Source organism: Phyllobates terribilis, unplaced genomic scaffold (genome assembly GCF_046119375.1).
Source record: "Phyllobates terribilis strain yellow unplaced genomic scaffold, ASM4611937v1 Scaffold_5__5_contigs__length_657084704, whole genome shotgun sequence".
Lineage (NCBI taxonomy): Eukaryota > Metazoa > Chordata > Amphibia > Anura > Dendrobatidae > Phyllobates > Phyllobates terribilis.
The window spans coordinates 653970898-653992177 of record NW_027362765.1 but is presented as its reverse complement, the minus strand read 5'-3'; the positions used below and the strand labels follow the sequence as shown (position 1 = coordinate 653992177).

The 21280-nt window shown below is 45.2% G+C and overlaps 16 non-coding genes across 16 annotated transcripts; all 16 read left to right on the top strand.

Annotated features, from left to right (window-relative positions):
• The first annotated feature begins 1146 nt into the window (after positions 1–1146).
• Positions 1147–1345, top strand: LOC141150388 (U2 spliceosomal RNA). Its single transcript, XR_012246603.1, has one exon. It is a non-coding gene; the product is annotated as a U2 spliceosomal RNA (small nuclear RNA).
• A 1115-nt stretch (positions 1346–2460) lies between these two features.
• LOC141275372 (U2 spliceosomal RNA) lies at positions 2461–2651 on the top strand. Its single transcript, XR_012323616.1, has one exon. It is a non-coding gene; the product is annotated as a U2 spliceosomal RNA (small nuclear RNA).
• A 1115-nt stretch (positions 2652–3766) lies between these two features.
• On the top strand, positions 3767–3957 carry LOC141275370 (U2 spliceosomal RNA). Its single transcript, XR_012323615.1, has one exon. It is a non-coding gene; the product is annotated as a U2 spliceosomal RNA (small nuclear RNA).
• Positions 3958–5072: 1115 nt separating this feature from the next.
• Positions 5073–5263, top strand: LOC141275369 (U2 spliceosomal RNA). The gene has a single exon (XR_012323614.1). It is a non-coding gene; the product is annotated as a U2 spliceosomal RNA (small nuclear RNA).
• A 1115-nt stretch (positions 5264–6378) lies between these two features.
• On the top strand, positions 6379–6569 carry LOC141275368 (U2 spliceosomal RNA). The gene has a single exon (XR_012323613.1). It is a non-coding gene; the product is annotated as a U2 spliceosomal RNA (small nuclear RNA).
• Positions 6570–7687: 1118 nt separating this feature from the next.
• On the top strand, positions 7688–7878 carry LOC141275366 (U2 spliceosomal RNA). Its single transcript, XR_012323611.1, has one exon. It is a non-coding gene; the product is annotated as a U2 spliceosomal RNA (small nuclear RNA).
• A 1118-nt stretch (positions 7879–8996) lies between these two features.
• Positions 8997–9187, top strand: LOC141275365 (U2 spliceosomal RNA). The gene has a single exon (XR_012323610.1). It is a non-coding gene; the product is annotated as a U2 spliceosomal RNA (small nuclear RNA).
• Positions 9188–10302: 1115 nt separating this feature from the next.
• On the top strand, positions 10303–10493 carry LOC141149435 (U2 spliceosomal RNA). Its single transcript, XR_012245732.1, has one exon. It is a non-coding gene; the product is annotated as a U2 spliceosomal RNA (small nuclear RNA).
• A 1115-nt stretch (positions 10494–11608) lies between these two features.
• On the top strand, positions 11609–11799 carry LOC141275364 (U2 spliceosomal RNA). Its single transcript, XR_012323609.1, has one exon. It is a non-coding gene; the product is annotated as a U2 spliceosomal RNA (small nuclear RNA).
• Positions 11800–12917: 1118 nt separating this feature from the next.
• LOC141275363 (U2 spliceosomal RNA) lies at positions 12918–13108 on the top strand. Its single transcript, XR_012323608.1, has one exon. It is a non-coding gene; the product is annotated as a U2 spliceosomal RNA (small nuclear RNA).
• A 1121-nt stretch (positions 13109–14229) lies between these two features.
• On the top strand, positions 14230–14420 carry LOC141275362 (U2 spliceosomal RNA). The gene has a single exon (XR_012323607.1). It is a non-coding gene; the product is annotated as a U2 spliceosomal RNA (small nuclear RNA).
• Positions 14421–15535: 1115 nt separating this feature from the next.
• LOC141275361 (U2 spliceosomal RNA) lies at positions 15536–15726 on the top strand. Its single transcript, XR_012323606.1, has one exon. It is a non-coding gene; the product is annotated as a U2 spliceosomal RNA (small nuclear RNA).
• Positions 15727–16841: 1115 nt separating this feature from the next.
• On the top strand, positions 16842–17032 carry LOC141149434 (U2 spliceosomal RNA). The gene has a single exon (XR_012245731.1). It is a non-coding gene; the product is annotated as a U2 spliceosomal RNA (small nuclear RNA).
• Positions 17033–18147: 1115 nt separating this feature from the next.
• LOC141275360 (U2 spliceosomal RNA) lies at positions 18148–18338 on the top strand. Its single transcript, XR_012323605.1, has one exon. It is a non-coding gene; the product is annotated as a U2 spliceosomal RNA (small nuclear RNA).
• Positions 18339–19456: 1118 nt separating this feature from the next.
• Positions 19457–19647, top strand: LOC141275359 (U2 spliceosomal RNA). The gene has a single exon (XR_012323604.1). It is a non-coding gene; the product is annotated as a U2 spliceosomal RNA (small nuclear RNA).
• A 1115-nt stretch (positions 19648–20762) lies between these two features.
• LOC141275358 (U2 spliceosomal RNA) lies at positions 20763–20953 on the top strand. Its single transcript, XR_012323603.1, has one exon. It is a non-coding gene; the product is annotated as a U2 spliceosomal RNA (small nuclear RNA).
• The last annotated feature ends 327 nt before the right edge of the window (positions 20954–21280 follow it).

Genomic DNA, 21280 nt, shown 5'->3' with positions numbered 1-21280 from the left:
ATCCAAGATGGACAGAGTCAGGCGGGCCGTCATGTACAAGGAGCCTCGCAAGGGTGGGAAGGGCGTTCCAGATATCCCCACCCTCCTGCGATCCTCTTTTGTGTGTGATTGTGTCCGCCGGACTTTGCAAGTCAAGAATGGCTCCGCGGGCAGGTCCATGTCTCGCTTCTTCCTGCTTCCTCTTTGGAGGCGACTCGGCTGGGACAAGTGGGACAGCTCCTTCCCCTACAACTGGACGACGCCATGGTTCTACGGAGACGTCGTTCGATTTGTGGGGGAGCATCAACTGGAGGGACTCAAGCCCGACTTGTGGAAGCCCAAAACTATCCACAAGCTAATCAGAGCCAAGGATGACGTGGAGAACATCACAGGACTTCACCAGGACACGCTGGAGACTGTGTGGACAAATGTGTCGTCTGACAGGCTGACCAACGGGCACAAGGACTTGTCGTGGATGGCGATTCAGGGCGGACTGCCCGTCCGGTCATTCATGCATGCCCGGAACCTGTGCAAGACCCGGTACTGCCCAAGGTGCCCCTTCGTGGAGGAAACATCTTTGCACACTTTTTGGGACTGCGGATTTGCACAGCGCCTATTGACTGCACTTGAGGACGACCTGAGGAACTCTGTCCCCAGGGCGAGCCTATCGCACCATTCTGTGCTTTTCGGACTCTTCCCTGGGGTTCATACCGTCGGAGCCATCCAGGAGGCTTGGCGCCTTATGAACTGCTTCAAGGATGCCGTTTGGGTCGCCAGGAACCGGCTCATCTTGAGGAGGGAGAGGATGTCCATCCAGGACTGCCGCAGGCTGATCCACAGCCTGCTCAGAGACTATTCCATCATGGACGGTCCGGAGGACGAGGACGAGGACTAAACCCCTCCTCCCCCTCTCCCCTTATGTGTCTTGTCTTTCAATAAAGCTTCGGGCCTGTGATTTTCCCCTCCCCATCCCCTTTTTCCCAATCCCCATCCCTTATCACGGTTCGTCGTACTGTATTGATTGACATGCTTTTTCTTTCAGATTGAGTGTTTTGTGTAGCATAGGGGTGTGATGTGTCTAGTTAGTGCGTCGTATCCTCATGTTATGTAAATATGATGTAGAATTCTGTGTGTACTGGGCTGCGGCACTGTACACTGTCTGTTAACTTATTTTTTGTGCTAATAAAAGATATATTCAATCAAAAAAAAAAAATCTGTTCTTATCAGTTTAATATCTGATACGTCCCCTATCTGGGGACCATATATTAAATGGATTTTTAGAACAGGGAGATGGAAAAAGAGCTTGCTCTGTCCACTCCACGCATTGACCTGGTATTGCAGTAACTCCAGGACCGGTGCACCCCTTCTTTAATGCAGTTTCTAAAATCAGAAAGAATTGAATTCAATGTTTTTTGTTCATTTTGCTTGTTTGTCGGATTTTGGGATGGACTCTTTGGCTTTGCTTTTCTTCTCCTCATTGGATTTTTCATGTTCAAAGTTGCAGAAGCCAGATTACAAGCTCATTTTGGTTCAACTTCAGCAACTGTGCATTGCATTGCCATGTAATGTGATGCAATGCTATCTTTCTAGCTCTCCCTTTTTACTTCCTTTTGGATAAACAGACATATTAGGCAAGCATTTTGGAGCTTTCACCTAAATAACTACAGGTGGTGAGATAAGCTGCACAATATAATTGACCTTTCAGTATATTGTTGCACACACACCATCTATTTAGCAAATGCCCTTGTTATCAACAGCAGCCTTTTAAACTCACCTGAGCTAACAGGTATGTGCGCTGGTTACTCTGCTGCGCTTAATATTTCTTTTTTGGTTTGCTACAATGCCTTTTCTGAAACGTTGTCTCCTTCTGCTGGAACACTGACTTCTTTCATTTAATGCCTGCAGACTATAAAAGAGAACCCAACCCAAAAAGTTTGGTTGATTAGTCTGTGGCATTCTGTTAAACTGTTGCTTATGGCGGTCTCTGTGAGCTTCTCAGCGACATTCAGCCAGCCAGGTATCCTGCCTGCAGTAGATGGAATGTGGCAATGGAACGCTGGCTGCGCGTGTCATAATAGGCTCTGAGCCTTTATATACCTGTGCACAGCAGCAGCCACCTTCAGTCTGCTGCTGGACAGCCAGCAGCAGCAGCAGCAGGAGAGGTATGTAATCAGGAGCCCTCCTGCTAATGGTAGACAGCTGCTCGTTCCACCCCACCCCCCGCCTTAATTGGTTCTCCTCCCTTCCAACGGTGTTGAGGCGGGTGGGAACAGCAGGGGGTGAAGGTGCTGTGTTTAAAGAGGTGGAGTTATGCAGATCTAAAACGCGTGGATTGCAGCAGCAGCAAGCCGAAAAGTGCAGGCATGTAAGGGATCTAGAGGTTGACAACATGTCTTCTTAACGGGAGTCCAGGAGCTCATCTCCACAAATGGACTTTTCAGGATCCTTGGGTGGCTCCGTAGTTTGAAACCAATTCTGGTTATCGCTTCTCGGCCTTTTGGCTAAGATCAAGTGTAGTATCTGTTCTTATCAGTTTAATATCTGATACGTCCCCTATCTGGGGACCATATATTAAATGGATTTTTAGAACAGGGAGATGGAAAAAGAGCTTGCTCTGTCCACTCCACGCATTGACCTGGTATTGCAGTATCTCCAGGACCGGTGCACCCCTTCTTTAATGCAGTTTCTAAAATCAGAAAGAATTGAATTCAATGTTTTTTGTTCATTTTGCTTGTTTGTCGGATTTTGGGATGGACTCTTTGGCTTTGCTTTTCTTCTCCTCATTGGATTTTTCATGTTCAAAGTTGCAGAAGCCAGATTACAAGCTCATTTTGGTTCAACTTCAGCAACTGTGCATTGCATTGCCATGTAATGTGATGCAATGCTATCTTTCTAGCTCTCCCTTTTTACTTCCTTTTGGATAAACAGACATATTAGGCAAGCATTTTGGAGCTTTCACCTAAATAACTACAGGTGGTGAGATAAGCTGCACAATATAATTGACCTTTCAGTATATTGTTGCACACACACCATCTATTTAGCAATTGCCCTTGTTATCAACAGCAGCCTTTTAAACTCACCTGAGCTAACAGGTATGTGCGCTGGTTACTCTGCTGCGCTTAAAATTTCTTTTTTGGTTTGCTACAATGCCTTTTCTGAAACGTTGTCTCCTTCTGCTGGAACACTGACTTCTTTCATTTAATGCCTGCAGACTATAAAAGAGAACCCAAACCAAAAAGTTTGGTTGATTAGTCTGTGGCATTCTGTTAAACTGTTGCTTATGGCGGTCTCTGTGAGCTTCTCAGCGACATTCAGCCAGCCAGGTATCCTGCCTGCAGTAGATGGAATGTGGCAATGGAACGCTGGCTGCGCGTGTCATAATAGGCTCTGAGCCTTTATATACCTGTGCACAGCAGCAGCCACCTTCAGTCTGCTGCTGGACAGCCAGCAGCAGCAGCAGCAGGAGAGGTATGTAATCAGGAGCCCTCCTGCTAAGGGTAGACAGCTGCTCGTTCCACCCCACCCCCCGCCTTAATTGGTTCTCCTCCCTTCCAACGGTGTTGAGGCGGGTGGGAACAGCAGGGGGTGAAGGTGCTGTGTTTAAAGAGGTGGAGTTATGCAGATCTAAAACGCGTGGATTGCAGCAGCAGCAAGCCGAAAAGTGCAGGCATGTAAGGGATCTAGAGGTTGACAACATGTCTTCTTAACGGGAGTCCAGGAGCTCATCTCCACAAATGGACTTTTCAGGATCCTTGGGTGGCTCCGTAGTTTGAAACCAATTCTGGTTATCGCTTCTCGGCCTTTTGGCTAAGATCAAGTGTAGTATCTGTTCTTATCAGTTTAATATCTGATACGTCCCCTATCTGGGGACCATATATTAAATGGATTTTTAGAACAGGGAGATGGAAAAAGAGCTTGCTCTGTCCACTCCACGCATTGACCTGGTATTGCAGTATCTCCAGGACCGGTGCACCCCTTCTTTAATGCAGTTTCTAAAATCAGAAAGAATTGAATTCAATGTTTTTTGTTCATTTTGCTTGTTTGTCGGATTTTGGGATGGACTCTTTGGCTTTGCTTTTCTTCTCCTCATTGGATTTTTCATGTTCAAAGTTGCAGAAGCCAGATTACAAGCTCATTTTGGTTCAACTTCAGCAACTGTGCATTGCATTGCCATGTAATGTGATGCAATGCTATCTTTCTAGCTCTCCCTTTTTACTTCCTTTTGGATAAACAGACATATTAGGCAAGCATTTTGGAGCTTTCACCTAAATAACTACAGGTGGTGAGATAAGCTGCACAATATAATTGACCTTTCAGTATATTGTTGCACACACACCATCTATTTAGCAAATGCCCTTGTTATCAACAGCAGCCTTTTAAACTCACCTGAGCTAACAGGTATGTGCGCTGGTTACTCTGCTGCGCTTAAAATTTCTTTTTTGGTTTGCTACAATGCCTTTTCTGAAACGTTGTCTCCTTCTGCTGGAACACTGACTTCTTTCATTTAATGCCTGCAGACTATAAAAGAGAACCCAACCCAAAAAGTTTGGTTGATTAGTCTGTGGCATTCTGTTAAACTGTTGCTTATGGCGGTCTCTGTGAGCTTCTCAGCGACATTCAGCCAGCCAGGTATCCTGCCTGCAGTAGATGGAATGTGGCAATGGAACGCTGGCTGCGCGTGTCATAATAGGCTCTGAGCCTTTATATACCTGTGCACAGCAGCAGCCACCTTCAGTCTGCTGCTGGACAGCCAGCAGCAGCAGCAGCAGGAGAGGTATGTAATCAGGAGCCCTCCTGCTAAGGGTAGACAGCTGCTCGTTCCACCCCACCCCCCACCTTAATTGGTTCTCCTCCCTTCCAACGGTGTTGAGGCGGGTGGGAACAGCAGGGGGTGAAGGTGCTGTGTTTAAAGAGGTGGAGTTATGCAGATCTAAAACGCGTGGATTGCAGCAGCAGCAAGCCGAAAAGTGCAGGCATGTAAGGGATCTAGAGGTTGACAACATGTCTTCTTAATGGGAGTCCAGGAGCTCATCTCCACAAATGGACTTTTCAGGATCCTTGGGTGGCTCCGTAGTTTGAAACCAATTCTGGTTATCGCTTCTCGGCCTTTTGGCTAAGATCAAGTGTAGTATCTGTTCTTATCAGTTTAATATCTGATACGTCCCCTATCTGGGGACCATATATTAAATGGATTTTTAGAACAGGGAGATGGAAAAAGAGCTTGCTCTGTCCACTCCACGCATTGACCTGGTATTGCAGTATCTCCAGGACCGGTGCACCCCTTCTTTAATGCAGTTTCTAAAATCAGAAAGAATTGAATTCAATGTTTTTTGTTCATTTTGCTTGTTTGTCGGATTTTGGGATGGACTCTTTGGCTTTGCTTTTCTTCTCCTCATTGGATTTTTCATGTTCAAAGTTGCAGAAGCCAGATTACAAGCTCATTTTGGTTCAACTTCAGCAACTGTGCATTGCATTGCCATGTAATGTGATGCAATGCTATCTTTCTAGCTCTCCCTTTTTACTTCCTTTTGGATAAACAGACATATTAGGCAAGCATTTTGGAGCTTTCACCTAAATAACTACAGGTGGTGAGATAAGCTGCACAATATAATTGACCTTTCAGTATATTGTTGCACACACACCATCTATTTAGCAAATGCCCTTGTTATCAACAGCAGCCTTTTAAACTCACCTGAGCTAACAGGTATGTGCGCTGGTTACTCTGCTGCGCTTAAAATTTCTTTTTTGGTTTGCTACAATGCCTTTTCTGAAACGTCTCCTTCTGCTGGAACACTGACTTCTTTCATTTAATGCCTGCAGACTATAAAAGAGAACCCAACCCAAAAAGTTTGGTTGATTAGTCTGTGGCATTCTGTTAAACTGTTGCTTATGGCGGTCTCTGTGAGCTTCTCAGCGACATTCAGCCAGCCAGGTATCCTGCCTGCAGTAGATGGAATGTGGCAATGGAACGCTGGCTGCGCGTGTCATAATAGGCTCTGAGCCTTTATATACCTGTGCACAGCAGCAGCCACCTTCAGTCTGCTGCTGGACAGCCAGCAGCAGCAGCAGCAGCAGGAGAGGTATGTAATCAGGAGCCCTCCTGCTAAGGGTAGACAGCTGCTCGTTCCACCCCACCCCCCGCCTTAATTGGTTCTCCTCCCTTCCAACGGTGTTGAGGCGGGTGGGAACAGCAGGGGGTGAAGGTGCTGTGTTTAAAGAGGTGGAGTTATGCAGATCTAAAACGCGTGGATTGCAGCAGCAGCAAGCCGAAAAGTGCAGGCATGTAAGGGATCTAGAGGTTGACAACATGTCTTCTTAACGGGAGTCCAGGAGCTCATCTCCACAAATGGACTTTTCAGGATCCTTGGGTGGCTCCGTAGTTTGAAACCAATTCTGGTTATCGCTTCTCGGCCTTTTGGCTAAGATCAAGTGTAGTATCTGTTCTTATCAGTTTAATATCTGATACGTCCCCTATCTGGGGACCATATATTAAATGGATTTTTAGAACAGGGAGATGGAAAAAGAGCTTGCTCTGTCCACTCCACGCATTGACCTGGTATTGCAGTATCTCCAGGACCGGTGCACCCCTTCTTTAATGCAGTTTCTAAAATCAGAAAGAATTGAATTCAATGTTTTTTGTTCATTTTGCTTGTTTGTCGGATTTTGGGATGGACTCTTTGGCTTTGCTTTTCTTCTCCTCATTGGATTTTTCATGTTCAAAGTTGCAGAAGCCAGATTACAAGCTCATTTTGGTTCAACTTCAGCAACTGTGCATTGCATTGCCATGTAATGTGATGCAATGCTATCTTTCTAGCTCTCCCTTTTTACTTCCTTTTGGATAAACAGACATATTAGGCAAGCATTTTGGAGCTTTCACCTAAATAACTACAGGTGGTGAGATAAGCTGCACAATATAATTGACCTTTCAGTATATTGTTGCACACACACCATCTATTTAGCAAATGCCCTTGTTATCAACAGCAGCCTTTTAAACTCACCTGAGCTAACAGGTATGTGCGCTGGTTACTCTGCTGCGCTTAAAATTTCTTTTTTGGTTTGCTACAATGCCTTTTCTGAAACGTTGTCTCCTTCTGCTGGAACACTGACTTCTTTCATTTAATGCCTGCAGACTATAAAAGAGAACCCAACCCAAAAAGTTTGGTTGATTAGTCTGTGGCATTCTGTTAAACTGTTGCTTATGGCGGTCTCTGTGAGCTTCTCAGCGACATTCAGCCAGCCAGGTATCCTGCCTGCAGTAGATGGAATGTGGCAATGGAACACTGGCTGCGCGTGTCATAATAGGCTCTGAGCCTTTATATACCTGTGCACAGCAGCAGCCACCTTCAGTCTGCTGCTGGACAGCCAGCAGCAGCAGCAGCAGCAGGAGAGGTATGTAATCAGGAGCCCTCCTGCTAAGGGTAGACAGCTGCTCGTTCCACCCCACCCCCCGCCTTAATTGGTTCTCCTCCCTTCCAACGGTGTTGAGGCGGGTGGGAACAGCAGGGGGTGAAGGTGCTGTGTTTAAAGAGGTGGAGTTATGCAGATCTAAAACGCGTGGATTGCAGCAGCAGCAAGCCGAAAAGTGCAGGCATGTAAGGGATCTAGAGGTTGACAACATGTCTTCTTAACGGGAGTCCAGGAGCTCATCTCCACAAATGGACTTTTCAGGATCCTTGGGTGGCTCCGTAGTTTGAAACCAATTCTGGTTATCGCTTCTCGGCCTTTTGGCTAAGATCAAGTGTAGTATCTGTTCTTATCAGTTTAATATCTGATACGTCCCCTATCTGGGGACCATATATTAAATGGATTTTTAGAACAGGGAGATGGAAAAAGAGCTTGCTCTGTCCACTCCACGCATTGACCTGGTATTGCAGTATCTCCAGGACCGGTGCACCCCTTCTTTAATGCAGTTTCTAAAATCAGAAAGAATTGAATTCAATGTTTTTTGTTCATTTTGCTTGTTTGTCGGATTTTGGGATGGACTCTTTGGCTTTGCTTTTCTTCTCCTCATTGGATTTTTCATGTTCAAAGTTGCAGAAGCCAGATTACAAGCTCATTTTGGTTCAACTTCAGCAACTGTGCATTGCATTGCCATGTAATGTGATGCAATGCTATCTTTCTAGCTCTCCCTTTTTACTTCCTTTTGGATAAACAGACATATTAGGCAAGCATTTTGGAGCTTTCACCTAAATAACTACAGGTGGTGAGATAAGCTGCACAATATAATTGACCTTTCAGTATATTGTTGCACACACACCATCTATTTAGCAAATGCCCTTGTTATCAACAGCAGCCTTTTAAACTCACCTGAGCTAACAGGTATGTGCGCTGGTTACTCTGCTGCGCTTAAAATTTCTTTTTTGGTTTGCTACAATGCCTTTTCTGAAACGTTGTCTCCTTCTGCTGGAACACTGACTTCTTTCATTTAATGCCTGCAGACTATAAAAGAGAACCCAACCCAAAAAGTTTGGTTGATTAGTCTGTGGCATTCTGTTAAACTGTTGCTTATGGCGGTCTCTGTGAGCTTCTCAGCGACATTCAGCCAGCCAGGTATCCTGCCTGCAGTAGATGGAATGTGGCAATGGAACGCTGGCTGCGCGTGTCATAATAGGCTCTGAGCCTTTATATACCTGTGCACAGCAGCAGCCACCTTCAGTCTGCTGCTGGACAGCCAGCAGCAGCAGCAGCAGCAGGAGAGGTATGTAATCAGGAGCCCTCCTGCTAAGGGTAGACAGCTGCTCGTTCCACCCCACCCCCCGCCTTAATTGGTTCTCCTCCCTTCCAACGGTGTTGAGGCGGGTGGGAACAGCAGGGGGTGAAGGTGCTGTGTTTAAAGAGGTGGAGTTATGCAGATCTAAAACGCGTGGATTGCAGCAGCAGCAAGCCGAAAAGTGCAGGCATGTAAGGGATCTAGAGGTTGACAACATGTCTTCTTAACGGGAGTCCAGGAGCTCATCTCCACAAATGGACTTTTCAGGATCCTTGGGTGGCTCCGTAGTTTGAAACCAATTCTGGTTATCGCTTCTCGGCCTTTTGGCTAAGATCAAGTGTAGTATCTGTTCTTATCAGTTTAATATCTGATACGTCCCCTATCTGGGGACCATATATTAAATGGATTTTTAGAACAGGGAGATGGAAAAAGAGCTTGCTCTGTCCACTCCACGCATTGACCTGGTATTGCAGTATCTCCAGGACCGGTGCACCCCTTCTTTAATGCAGTTTCTAAAATCAGAAAGAATTGAATTCAATGTTTTTTGTTCATTTTGCTTGTTTGTCGGATTTTGGGATGGACTCTTTGGCTTTGCTTTTCTTCTCCTCATTGGATTTTTCATGTTCAAAGTTGCAGAAGCCAGATTACAAGCTCATTTTGGTTCAACTTCAGCAACTGTGCATTGCATTGCCATGTAATGTGATGCAATGCTATCTTTCTAGCTCTCCCTTTTTACTTCCTTTTGGATAAACAGACATATTAGGCAAGCATTTTGGAGCTTTCACCTAAATAACTACAGGTGGTGAGATAAGCTGCACAATATAATTGACCTTTCAGTATATTGTTGCACACACACCATCTATTTAGCAAATGCCCTTGTTATCAACAGCAGCCTTTTAAACTCACCTGAGCTAACAGGTATGTGCGCTGGTTACTCTGCTGCGCTTAAAATTTCTTTTTTGGTTTGCTACAATGCCTTTTCTGAAACGTTGCCTCCTTCTGCTGGAACACTGACTTCTTTCATTTAATGCCTGCAGACTATAAAAGAGAACCCAACCCAAAAAGTTTGGTTGATTAGTCTGTGGCATTCTGTTAAACTGTTGCTTATGGCGGTCTCTGTGAGCTTCTCAGCGACATTCAGCCAGCCAGGTATCCTGCCTGCAGTAGATGGAATGTGGCAATGGAACGCTGGCTGCGCGTGTCATAATAGGCTCTGAGCCTTTATATACCTGTGCACAGCAGCAGCCACCTTCAGTCTGCTGCTGGACAGCCAGCAGCAGCAGCAGCAGGAGAGGTATGTAATCAGGAGCCCTCCTGCTAAGGGTAGACAGCTGCTCGTTCCACCCCACCCCCCGCCTTAATTGGTTCTCCTCCCTTCCAACGGTGTTGAGGCGGGTGGGAACAGCAGGGGGTGAAGGTGCTGTGTTTAAAGAAGTGGAGTTATGCAGATCTAAAACGCGTGGATTGCAGCAGCAGCAAGCCGAAAAGTGCAGGCATGTAAGGGATCTAGAGGTTGACAACATGTCTTCTTAACGGGAGTCCAGGAGCTCATCTCCACAAATGGACTTTTCAGGATCCTTGGGTGGCTCCGTAGTTTGAAACCAATTCTGGTTATCTCTTCTCGGCCTTTTGGCTAAGATCAAGTGTAGTATCTGTTCTTATCAGTTTAATATCTGATACGTCCCCTATCTGGGGACCATATATTAAATGGATTTTTAGAACAGGGAGATGGAAAAAGAGCTTGCTCTGTCCACTCCACGCATTGACCTGGTATTGCAGTATCTCCAGGACCGGTGCACCCCTTCTTTAATGCAGTTTCTAAAATCAGAAAGAATTGAATTCAATGTTTTTTGTTCATTTTGCTTGTTTGTCGGATTTTGGGATGGACTCTTTGGCTTTGCTTTTCTTCTCCTCATTGGATTTTTCATGTTCAAAGTTGCAGAAGCCAGATTACAAGCTCATTTTGGTTCAACTTCAGCAACTGTGCATTGCATTGCCATGTAATGTGATGCAATGCTATCTTTCTAGCTCTCCCTTTTTACTTCCTTTTGGATAAACAGACATATTAGGCAAGCATTTTGGAGCTTTCACCTAAATAACTACAGGTGGTGAGATAAGCTGCACAATATAATTGACCTTTCAGTATATTGTTGCACACACACCATCTATTTAGCAAATGCCCTTGTTATCAACAGCAGCCTTTTAAACTCACCTGAGCTAACAGGTATGTGCGCTGGTTACTCTGCTGAGCTTAAAATTTCTTTTTTGGTTTGCTACAATGCCTTTTCTGAAACGTTGTCTCCTTCTGCTGGAACACTGACTTCTTTCATTTAATGCCTGCAGACTATAAAAGAGAACCCAACCCAAAAAGTTTGGTTGATTAGTCTGTGGCATTCTGTTAAACTGTTGCTTATGGCGGTCTCTGTGAGCTTCTCAGCGACATTCAGCCAGCCAGGTATCCTGCCTGCAGTAGATGGAATGTGGCAATGGAACGCTGGCTGCGCGTGTCATAATAGGCTCTGAGCCTTTATATACCTGTGCACAGCAGCAGCCACCTTCAGTCTGCTGCTGGACAGCCAGCAGCAGCAGCAGCAGGAGAGGTATGTAATCAGGAGCCCTCCTGCTAAGGGTAGACAGCTGCTCGTTCCACCCCACCCCCCGCCTTAATTGGTTCTCCTCCCTTCCAACGGTGTTGAGGCGGGTGGGAACAGCAGGGGGTGAAGGTGCTGTGTTTAAAGAGGTGGAGTTATGCAGATCTAAAACGCGTGGATTGCAGCAGCAGCAAGCCGAAAAGTGCAGGCATGTAAGGGATCTAGAGGTTGACAACATGTCTTCTTAACGGGAGTCCAGGAGCTCATCTCCACAAATGGACTTTTCAGGATCCTTGGGTGGCTCCGTAGTTTGAAACCAATTCTGGTTATCGCTTCTCGGCCTTTTGGCTAAGATCAAGTGTAGTATCTGTTCTTATCAGTTTAATATCTGATACGTCCCCTATCTGGGGACCATATATTAAATGGATTTTTAGAACAGGGAGATGGAAAAAGAGCTTGCTCTGTCCACTCCACGCATTGACCTGGTATTGCAGTATCTCCAGGACCGGTGCACCCCTTCTTTAATGCAGTTTCTAAAATCAGAAAGAATTGAATTCAATGTTTTTTGTTCATTTTGCTTGTTTGTCGGATTTTGGGATGGACTCTTTGGCTTTGCTTTTCTTCTCCTCATTGGATTTTTCATGTTCAAAGTTGCAGAAGCCAGATTACAAGCTCATTTTGGTTCAACTTCAGCAACTGTGCATTGCATTGCCATGTAATGTGATGCAATGCTATCTTTCTAGCTCTCCCTTTTTACTTCCTTTTGGATAAACAGACATATTAGGCAAGCATTTTGGAGCTTTCACATAAATAACTACAGGTGGTGAGATAAGCTGCACAATATAATTGACCTTTCAGTATATTGTTGCACACACACCATCTATTTAGCAAATGCCCTTGTTATCAACAGCAGCCTTTTAAACTCACCTGAGCTAACAGGTATGTGCGCTGGTTACTCTGCTGCGCTTAAAATTTCTTTTTTGGTTTGCTACAATGCCTTTTCTGAAACGTTGTCTCCTTCTGCTGGAACACTGACTTCTTTCATTTAATGCCTGCAGACTATAAAAGAGAACCCAACCCAAAAAGTTTGGTTGATTAGTCTGTGGCATTCTGTTAAACTGTTGCTTATGGCGGTCTCTGTGAGCTTCTCAGCGACATTCAGCCAGCCAGGTATCCTGCCTGCAGTAGATGGAATGTGGCAATGGAACGCTGGCTGCGCGTGTCATAATAGGCTCTGAGCCTTTATATACCTGTGCACAGCAGCAGCCACCTTCAGTCTGCTGCTGGACAGCCAGCAGCAGCAGCAGCAGCAGGAGAGGTATGTAATCAGGAGCCCTCCTGCTAAGGGTAGACAGCTGCTCGTTCCACCCCACCCCCCGCCTTAATTGGTTCTCCTCCCTTCCAACGGTGTTGAGGCGGGTGGGAACAGCAGGGGGTGAAGGTGCTGTGTTTAAAGAGGTGGAGTTATGCAGATCTAAAACGCGTGGATTGCAGCAGCAGCAAGCCGAAAAGTGCAGGCATGTAAGGGATCTAGAGGTTGACAACATGTCTTCTTAACGGGAGTCCAGGAGCTCATCTCCACAAATGGACTTTTCAGGATCCTTGGGTGGCTCCGTAGTTTGAAACCAATTCTGGTTATCGCTTCTCGGCCTTTTGGCTAAGATCAAGTGTAGTATCTGTTCTTATCAGTTTAATATCTGATACGTCCCCTATCTGGGGACCATATATTAAATGGATTTTTAGAACAGGGAGATGGAAAAAGAGCTTGCTCTGTCCACTCCACGCATTGACCTGGTATTGCAGTATCTCCAGGACCGGTGCACCCCTTCTTTAATGCAGTTTCTAAAATCAGAAAGAATTGAATTCAATGTTTTTTGTTCATTTTGCTTGTTTGTGGGATTTTGGGATGGACTCTTTGGCTTTGCTTTTCTTCTCCTCATTGGATTTTTCATGTTCAAAGTTGCAGAAGCCAGATTACAAGCTCATTTTGGTTCAACTTCAGCAACTGTGCATTGCATTGCCATGTAATGTGATGCAATGCTATCTTTCTAGCTCTCCCTTTTTACTTCCTTTTGGATAAACAGACATATTAGGCAAGCATTTTGGATCTTTCACATAAATAACTACAGGTGGTGAGATAAGCTGCACAATATAATTGACCTTTCAGTATATTGTTGCACACACACCATCTATTTAGCAAATGCCCTTGTTATCAACAGCAGCAGCCTTTTAAACTCACCTGAGCTAACAGGTATGTGCTCTGGTTACTCTGCTGCGCTTAAAATTTCTTTTTTGGTTTGCTACAATGCCTTTTCTGAAACGTTGTCTCCTTCTGCTGGAACACTGACTTCTTTCATTTAATGCCTGCAGACTATAAAAGAGAACCCAACCCAAAAAGTTTGGTTGATTAGTCTGTGGCATTCTGTTAAACTGTTGCTTATGGCGGTCTCTGTGAGCTTCTCAGCGACATTCAGCCAGCCAGGTATCCTGCCTGCAGTAGATGGAATGTGGCAATGGAACGCTGGCTGCGCGTGTCATAATAGGCTCTGAGCCTTTATATACCTGTGCACAGCAGCAGCCACCTTCAGTCTGCTGCTGGACAGCCAGCAGCAGCAGCAGCAGCAGGAGAGGTATGTAATCAGGAGCCCTCCTGCTAAGGGTAGACAGCTGCTCGTTCCACCCCACCCCCCGCCTTAATTGGTTCTCCTCCCTTCCAACGGTGTTGAGGCGGGTGGGAACAGCAGGGGGTGAAGGTGCTGTGTTTAAAGAGGTGGAGTTATGCAGATCTAAAACGCGTGGATTGCAGCAGCAGCAAGCCGAAAAGTGCAGGCATGTAAGGGATCTAGAGGTTGACAACATGTCTTCTTAACGGGAGTCCAGGAGCTCATCTCCACAAATGGACTTTTCAGGATCCTTGGGTGGCTCCGTAGTTTGAAACCAATTCTGGTTATCGCTTCTCGGCCTTTTGGCTAAGATCAAGTGTAGTATCTGTTCTTATCAGTTTAATATCTGATACGTCCCCTATCTGGGGACCATATATTAAATGGATTTTTAGAACAGGGAGATGGAAAAAGAGCTTGCTCTGTCCACTCCACGCATTGACCTGGTATTGCAGTATCTCCAGGACCGGTGCACCCCTTCTTTAATGCAGTTTCTAAAATCAGAAAGAATTGAATTCAATGTTTTTTGTTCATTTTGCTTGTTTGTCGGATTTTGGGATGGACTCTTTGGCTTTGCTTTTCTTCTCCTCATTGGATTTTTCATGTTCAAAGTTGCAGAAGCCAGATTACAAGCTCATTTTGGTTCAACTTCAGCAACTGTGCATTGCATTGCCATGTAATGTGATGCAATGCTATCTTTCTAGCTCTCCCTTTTTACTTCCTTTTGGATAAACAGACATATTAGGCAAGCATTTTGGAGCTTTCACCTAAATAACTACAGGTGGTGAGATAAGCTGCACAATATAATTGACCTTTCAGTATATTGTTGCACACACACCATCTATTTAGCAAATGCCCTTGTTATCAACAGCAGCCTTTTAAACTCACCTGAGCTAACAGGTATGTGCGCTGGTTACTCTGCTGCGCTTAAAATTTCTTTTTTGGTTTGCTACAATGCCTTTTCTGAAACGTTGTCTCCTTCTGCTGGAACACTGACTTCTTTCATTTAATGCCTGCAGACTATAAAAGAGAACCCAACCCAAAAAGTTTGGTTGATTAGTCTGTGGCATTCTGTTAAACTGTTGCTTATGGCGGTCTCTGTGAGCTTCTCAGCGACATTCAGCCAGCCAGGTATCCTGCCTGCAGTAGATGGAATGTGGCAATGGAACGCTGGCTGCGCGTGTCATAATAGGCTCTGAGCCTTTATATACCTGTGCACAGCAGCAGCCACCTTCAGTCTGCTGCTGGACAGCCAGCAGCAGCAGCAGCAGGAGAGGTATGTAATCAGGAGCCCTCCTGCTAAGGGTAGACAGCTGCTCGTTCCACCCCACCCCCCGCCTTAATTGGTTCTCCTCCCTTCCAACGGTGTTGAGGCGGGTGGGAACAGCAGGGGGTGAAGGTGCTGTGTTTAAAGAGGTGGAGTTATGCAGATCTAAAACGCGTGGATTGCAGCAGCAGCAAGCCGAAAAGTGCAGGCATGTAAGGGATCTAGAGGTTGACAACATGTCTTCTTAACGGGAGTCCAGGAGCTCATCTCCACAAATGGACTTTTCAGGATCCTTGGGTGGCTCCGTAGTTTGAAACCAATTCTGGTTATCGCTTCTCGGCCTTTTGGCTAAGATCAAGTGTAGTATCTGTTCTTATCAGTTTAATATCTGATACGTCCCCTATCTGGGGACCATATATTAAATGGATTTTTAGAACAGGGAGATGGAAAAAGAGCTTGCTCTGTCCACTCCACGCATTGACCTGGTATTGCAGTATCTCCAGGACCGGTGCACCCCTTCTTTAATGCAGTTTCTAAAATCAGAAAGAATTGAATTCAATGTTTTTTGTTCATTTTGCTTGTTTGTCGGATTTTGGGATGGACTCTTTGGCTTTGCTTTTCTTCTCCTCATTGGATTTTTCATGTTCAAAGTTGCAGAAGCCAGATTACAAGCTCATTTTGGTTCAACTTCAGCAACTGTGCATTGCATTGCCATGTAATGTGATGCAATGCTATCTTTCTAGCTCTCCCTTTTTACTTCCTTTTGGATAAACAGACATATTAGGCAAGCATTTTGGAGCTTTCACCTAAATAACTACAGGTGGTGAGATAAGCTGCACAATATAATTGACCTTTCAGTATATTGTTGCACACACACCATCTATTTAGCAAATGCCCTTGTTATCAACAGCAGCCTTTTAAACTCACCTGAGCTAACAGGTATGTGCGCTGGTTACTCTGCTGCGCTTAAAATTTCTTTTTTGGTTTGCTACAATGCCTTTTCTGAAACGTTGCCTCCTTCTGCTGGAACACTGACTTCTTTCATTTAATGCCTGCAGACTATAAAAGAGAACCCAACCCAAAAAGTTTGGTTGATTAGTCTGTGGCATTCTGTTAAACTGTTGCTTATGGCGGTCTCTGTGAGCTTCTCAGCGACATTCAGCCAGCCAGGTATCCTGCCTGCAGTAGATGGAATGTGGCAATGGAACGCTGGCTGCGCGTGTCATAATAGGCTCTGAGCCTTTATATACCTGTGCACAGCAGCAGCCACCTTCAGTCTGCTGCTGGACAGCCAGCAGCAGCAGCAGCAGGAGAGGTATGTAATCAGGAGCCCTCCTGCTAAGGGTAGACAGCTGCTCGTTCCACCCCACCCCCCGCCTTAATTGGTTCTCCTCCCTTCCAACGGTGTTGAGGCGGGTGGGAACAGCAGGGGGTGAAGGTGCTGTGTTTAAAGAAGTGGAGTTATGCAGATCTAAAACGCGTGGATTGCAGCAGCAGCAAGCCGAAAAGTGCAGGCATGTAAGGGATCTAGAGGTTGACAACATGTCTTCTTAACGGGAGTCCAGGAGCTCATCTCCACAAATGGACTTTTCAGGATCCTTGGGTGGCTCCGTAGTTTGAAACCAATTCTGGTTATCTCTTCTCGGCCTTTTGGCTAAGATCAAGTGTAGTATCTGTTCTTATCAGTTTAATATCTGATACGTCCCCTATCTGGGGACCATATATTAAATGGATTTTTAGAACAGGGAGATGGAAAAAGAGCTTGCTCTGTCCACTCCACGCATTGACCTGGTATTGCAGTATCTCCAGGACCGGTGCACCCCTTCTTTAATGCAGTTTCTAAAATCAGAAAGAATTGAATTCAATGTTTTTTGTTCATTTTGCTTGTTTGTCGGATTTTGGGATGGACTCTTTGGCTTTGCTTTTCTTCTCCTCATTGGATTTTTCATGTTCAAAGTTGCAGAAGCCAGATTACAAGCTCATTTTGGTTCAACTTCAGCAACTGTGCATTGCATTGCCATGTAATGTGATGCAATGCTATCTTTCTAGCTCTCCCTTTTTACTTCCTTTTGGATAAACAGACATATTAGGCAAGCATTTTGGAGCTTTCACCTAAATAACTACAGGTGGTGAGATAAGCTGCACAATATAATTGACCTTTCAGTATATTGTTGCACACACACCATCTATTTAGCAAATGCCCTTGTTATCAACAGCAGCCTTTTAAACTCACCTGAGCTAACAGGTATGTGCGCTGGTTACTCTGCTGAGCTTAAAATTTCTTTTTTGGTTTGCTACAATGCCTTTTCTGAAACGTTGTCTCCTTCTGCTGGAACACTGACTTCTTTCATTTAATGCCTGCAGACTATAAAAGAGAACCCAACCCAAAAAGTTTGGTTGATTAGTCTGTGGCATTCTGTTAAACTGTTGCTTATGGCGGTCTCTGTGAGCTTCTCAGCGACATTCAGCCAGCCAGGTATCCTGCCTGCAGTAGATGGAATGTGGCAATGGAACGCTGGCTGCGCGTGTCATAATAGGCTCTGAGCCTTTATATACCTGTGCACAGCAGCAGCCACCTTCAGTCTGCTGCTGGACAGCCAGCAGCAGCAGCAGCAGGAGAGGTATGTAATCAGGAGCCCTCCTGCTAAGGGTAGACAGCTGCTCGTTCCACCCCACCCCCCGCCTTAATTGGTTCTCCTCCCTTCCAACGGTGTTGAGGCGGGTGGGAACAGCAGGGGGTGAAGGTGCTGTGTTTAAAGAGGTGGAGTTATGCAGATCTAAAACGCGTGGATTGCAGCAGCAGCAAGCCGAAAAGTGCAGGCATGTAAGGGATCTAGAGGTTGACAACATGTCTTCTTAACGGGAGTCCAGGAGCTCATCTCCACAAATGGACTTTTCAGGATCCTTGGGTGGCTCCGTAGTTTGAAACCAATTCTGGTTATCGCTTCTCGGCCTTTTGGCTAAGATCAAGTGTAGTATCTGTTCTTATCAGTTTAATATCTGATACGTCCCCTATCTGGGGACCATATATTAAATGGATTTTTAGAACAGGGAGATGGAAAAAGAGCTTGCTCTGTCCACTCCACGCATTGACCTGGTATTGCAGTATCTCCAGGACCGGTGCACCCCTTCTTTAATGCAGTTTCTAAAATCAGAAAGAATTGAATTCAATGTTTTTTGTTCATTTTGCTTGTTTGTCGGATTTTGGGATGGACTCTTTGGCTTTGCTTTTCTTCTCCTCATTGGATTTTTCATGTTCAAAGTTGCAGAAGCCAGATTACAAGCTCATTTTGGTTCAACTTCAGCAACTGTGCATTGCATTGCCATGTAATGTGATGCAATGCTATCTTTCTAGCTCTCCCTTTTTACTTCCTTTTGGATAAACAGACATATTAGGCAAGCATTTTGGAGCTTTCACATAAATAACTACAGGTGGTGAGATAAGCTGCACAATATAATTGACCTTTCAGTATATTGTTGCACACACACCATCTATTTAGCAAATGCCCTTGTTATCAACAGCAGCCTTTTAAACTCACCTGAGCTAACAGGTATGTGCGCTGGTTACTCTGCTGCGCTTAAAATTTCTTTTTTGGTTTGCTACAATGCCTTTTCTGAAACGTTGTCTCCTTCTGCTGGAACACTGACTTCTTTCATTTAATGCCTGCAGACTATAAAAGAGAACCCAACCCAAAAAGTTTGGTTGATTAGTCTGTGGCATTCTGTTAAACTGTTGCTTATGGCGGTCTCTGTGAGCTTCTCAGCGACATTCAGCCAGCCAGGTATCCTGCCTGCAGTAGATGGAATGTGGCAATGGAACGCTGGCTGCGCGTGTCATAATAGGCTCTGAGCCTTTATATACCTGTGCACAGCAGCAGCCACCTTCAGTCTGCTGCTGGACAGCCAGCAGCAGCAGCAGCAGCAGGAGAGGTATGTAATCAGGAGCCCTCCTGCTAAGGGTAGACAGCTGCTCGTTCCACCCCACCCCCCGCCTTAATTGGTTCTCCTCCCTTCCAACGGTGTTGAGGCGGGTGGGAACAGCAGGGGGTGAAGGTGCTGTGTTTAAAGAGGTGGAGTTATGCAGATCTAAAACGCGTGGATTGCAGCAGCAGCAAGCCGAAAAGTGCAGGCATGTAAGGGATCTAGAGGTTGACAACATGTCTTCTTAACGGGAGTCCAGGAGCTCATCTCCACAAATGGACTTTTCAGGATCCTTGGGTGGCTCCGTAGTTTGAAACCAATTCTGGTTATCGCTTCTCGGCCTTTTGGCTAAGATCAAGTGTAGTATCTGTTCTTATCAGTTTAATATCTGATACGTCCCCTATCTGGGGACCATATATTAAATGGATTTTTAGAACAGGGAGATGGAAAAAGAGCTTGCTCTGTCCACTCCACGCATTGACCTGGTATTGCAGTATCTCCAGGACCGGTGCACCCCTTCTTTAATGCAGTTTCTAAAATCAGAAAGAATTGAATTCAATGTTTTTTGTTCATTTTGCTTGTTTGTCGGATTTTGGGATGGACTCTTTGGCTTTGCTTTTCTTCTCCTCATTGGATTTTTCATGTTCAAAGTTGCAGAAGCCAGATTACAAGCTCATTTTGGTTCAACTTCAGCAACTGTGCATTGCATTGCCATGTAATGTGATGCAATGCTATCTTTCTAGCTCTCCCTTTTTACTTCCTTTTGGATAAACAGACATATTAGGCAAGCATTTTGGAGCTTTCACCTAAATAACTACAGGTGGTGAGATAAGCTGCACAATATAATTGACCTTTCAGTATATTGTTGCACACACACCATCTATTTAGCAAATGCCCTTGTTATCAACAGCAGCCTTTTAAACTCACCTGAGCTAACAGGTATGTGCGCTGGTTACTCTGCTGCGCTTAAAATTTCTTTTTTGGTTTGCTACAATGCCTTTTCTGAAACGTTGTCTCCTTCTGCTGGAACACTGACTTCTTTCATTTAATGCCTGCAGACTATAAAAGAGAACCCAACCCAAAAAGTTTGGTTGATTAGTCTGTGGCATTCTGTTAAACTGTTGCTTATGGCGGTCTCTGTGAGCTTCTCAGCGACATTCAGCCAGCCAGGTATCCTGCCTGCAGTAGATGGAATGTGGCAATGGAACGCTGGCTGCGCGTGTCATAATAGGCTCTGAGCCTTTATATACCTGTGCACAGCAGCAGCCACCTTCAGTCTGCTGCTGGACAGCCAGCAGCAGCAGCAGCAGGAGAGGTATGTAATCAGGAGCCCTCCTGCTAAGGGTAGACAGCTGCTCGTTCCACCCCACCCCCCGCCTTAATTGGTTCTCCTCCCTTCCAACGGTGTTGAGGCGGGTGGGAACAGCAGGGGGTGAAGGTGCTGTGTTTAAAGAGGTGGAGTTATGCAGATCTAAAACGCGTGGATTGCAGCAGCAGCAAGCCGAAAAGTGCAGGCATGTAAGGGATCTAGAGGTTGACAACATGTCTTCTTAACGGGAGTCCAGGAGCTCATCTCCACAAATGGACTTTTCAGGATCCTTGGGTGGCTCCGTAGTTTGAAACCAATTCTGGTTATCGCTTCTCGGCCTTTTGGCTAAGATCAAGTGTAGTATCTGTTCTTATCAGTTTAATATCTGATACGTCCCCTATCTGGGGACCATATATTAAATGGATTTTTAGAACAGGGAGATGGAAAAAGAGCTTGCTCTGTCCACTCCACGCATTGACCTGGTATTGCAGTATCTCCAGGACCGGTGCACCCCTTCTTTAATGCAGTTTCTAAAATCAGAAAGAATTGAATTCAATGTTTTTTGTTCATTTTGCTTGTTTGTCGGATTTTGGGATGGACTCTTTGGCTTTGCTTTTCTTCTCCTCATTGGATTTTTCATGTTCAAAGTTGCAGAAGCCAGATTACAAGCTCATTTTGGTTCAACTTCAGCAACTGTGCATTGCATTGCCATGTAATGTGATGCAATGCTATCTTTCTAGCTCTCCCTTTTTACTTCCTTTTGGATAAACAGACATATTAGGCAAGCATTTTGGAGCTTTCACCTAAATAACTACAGGTGGTGAGATAAGCTGCACAATATAA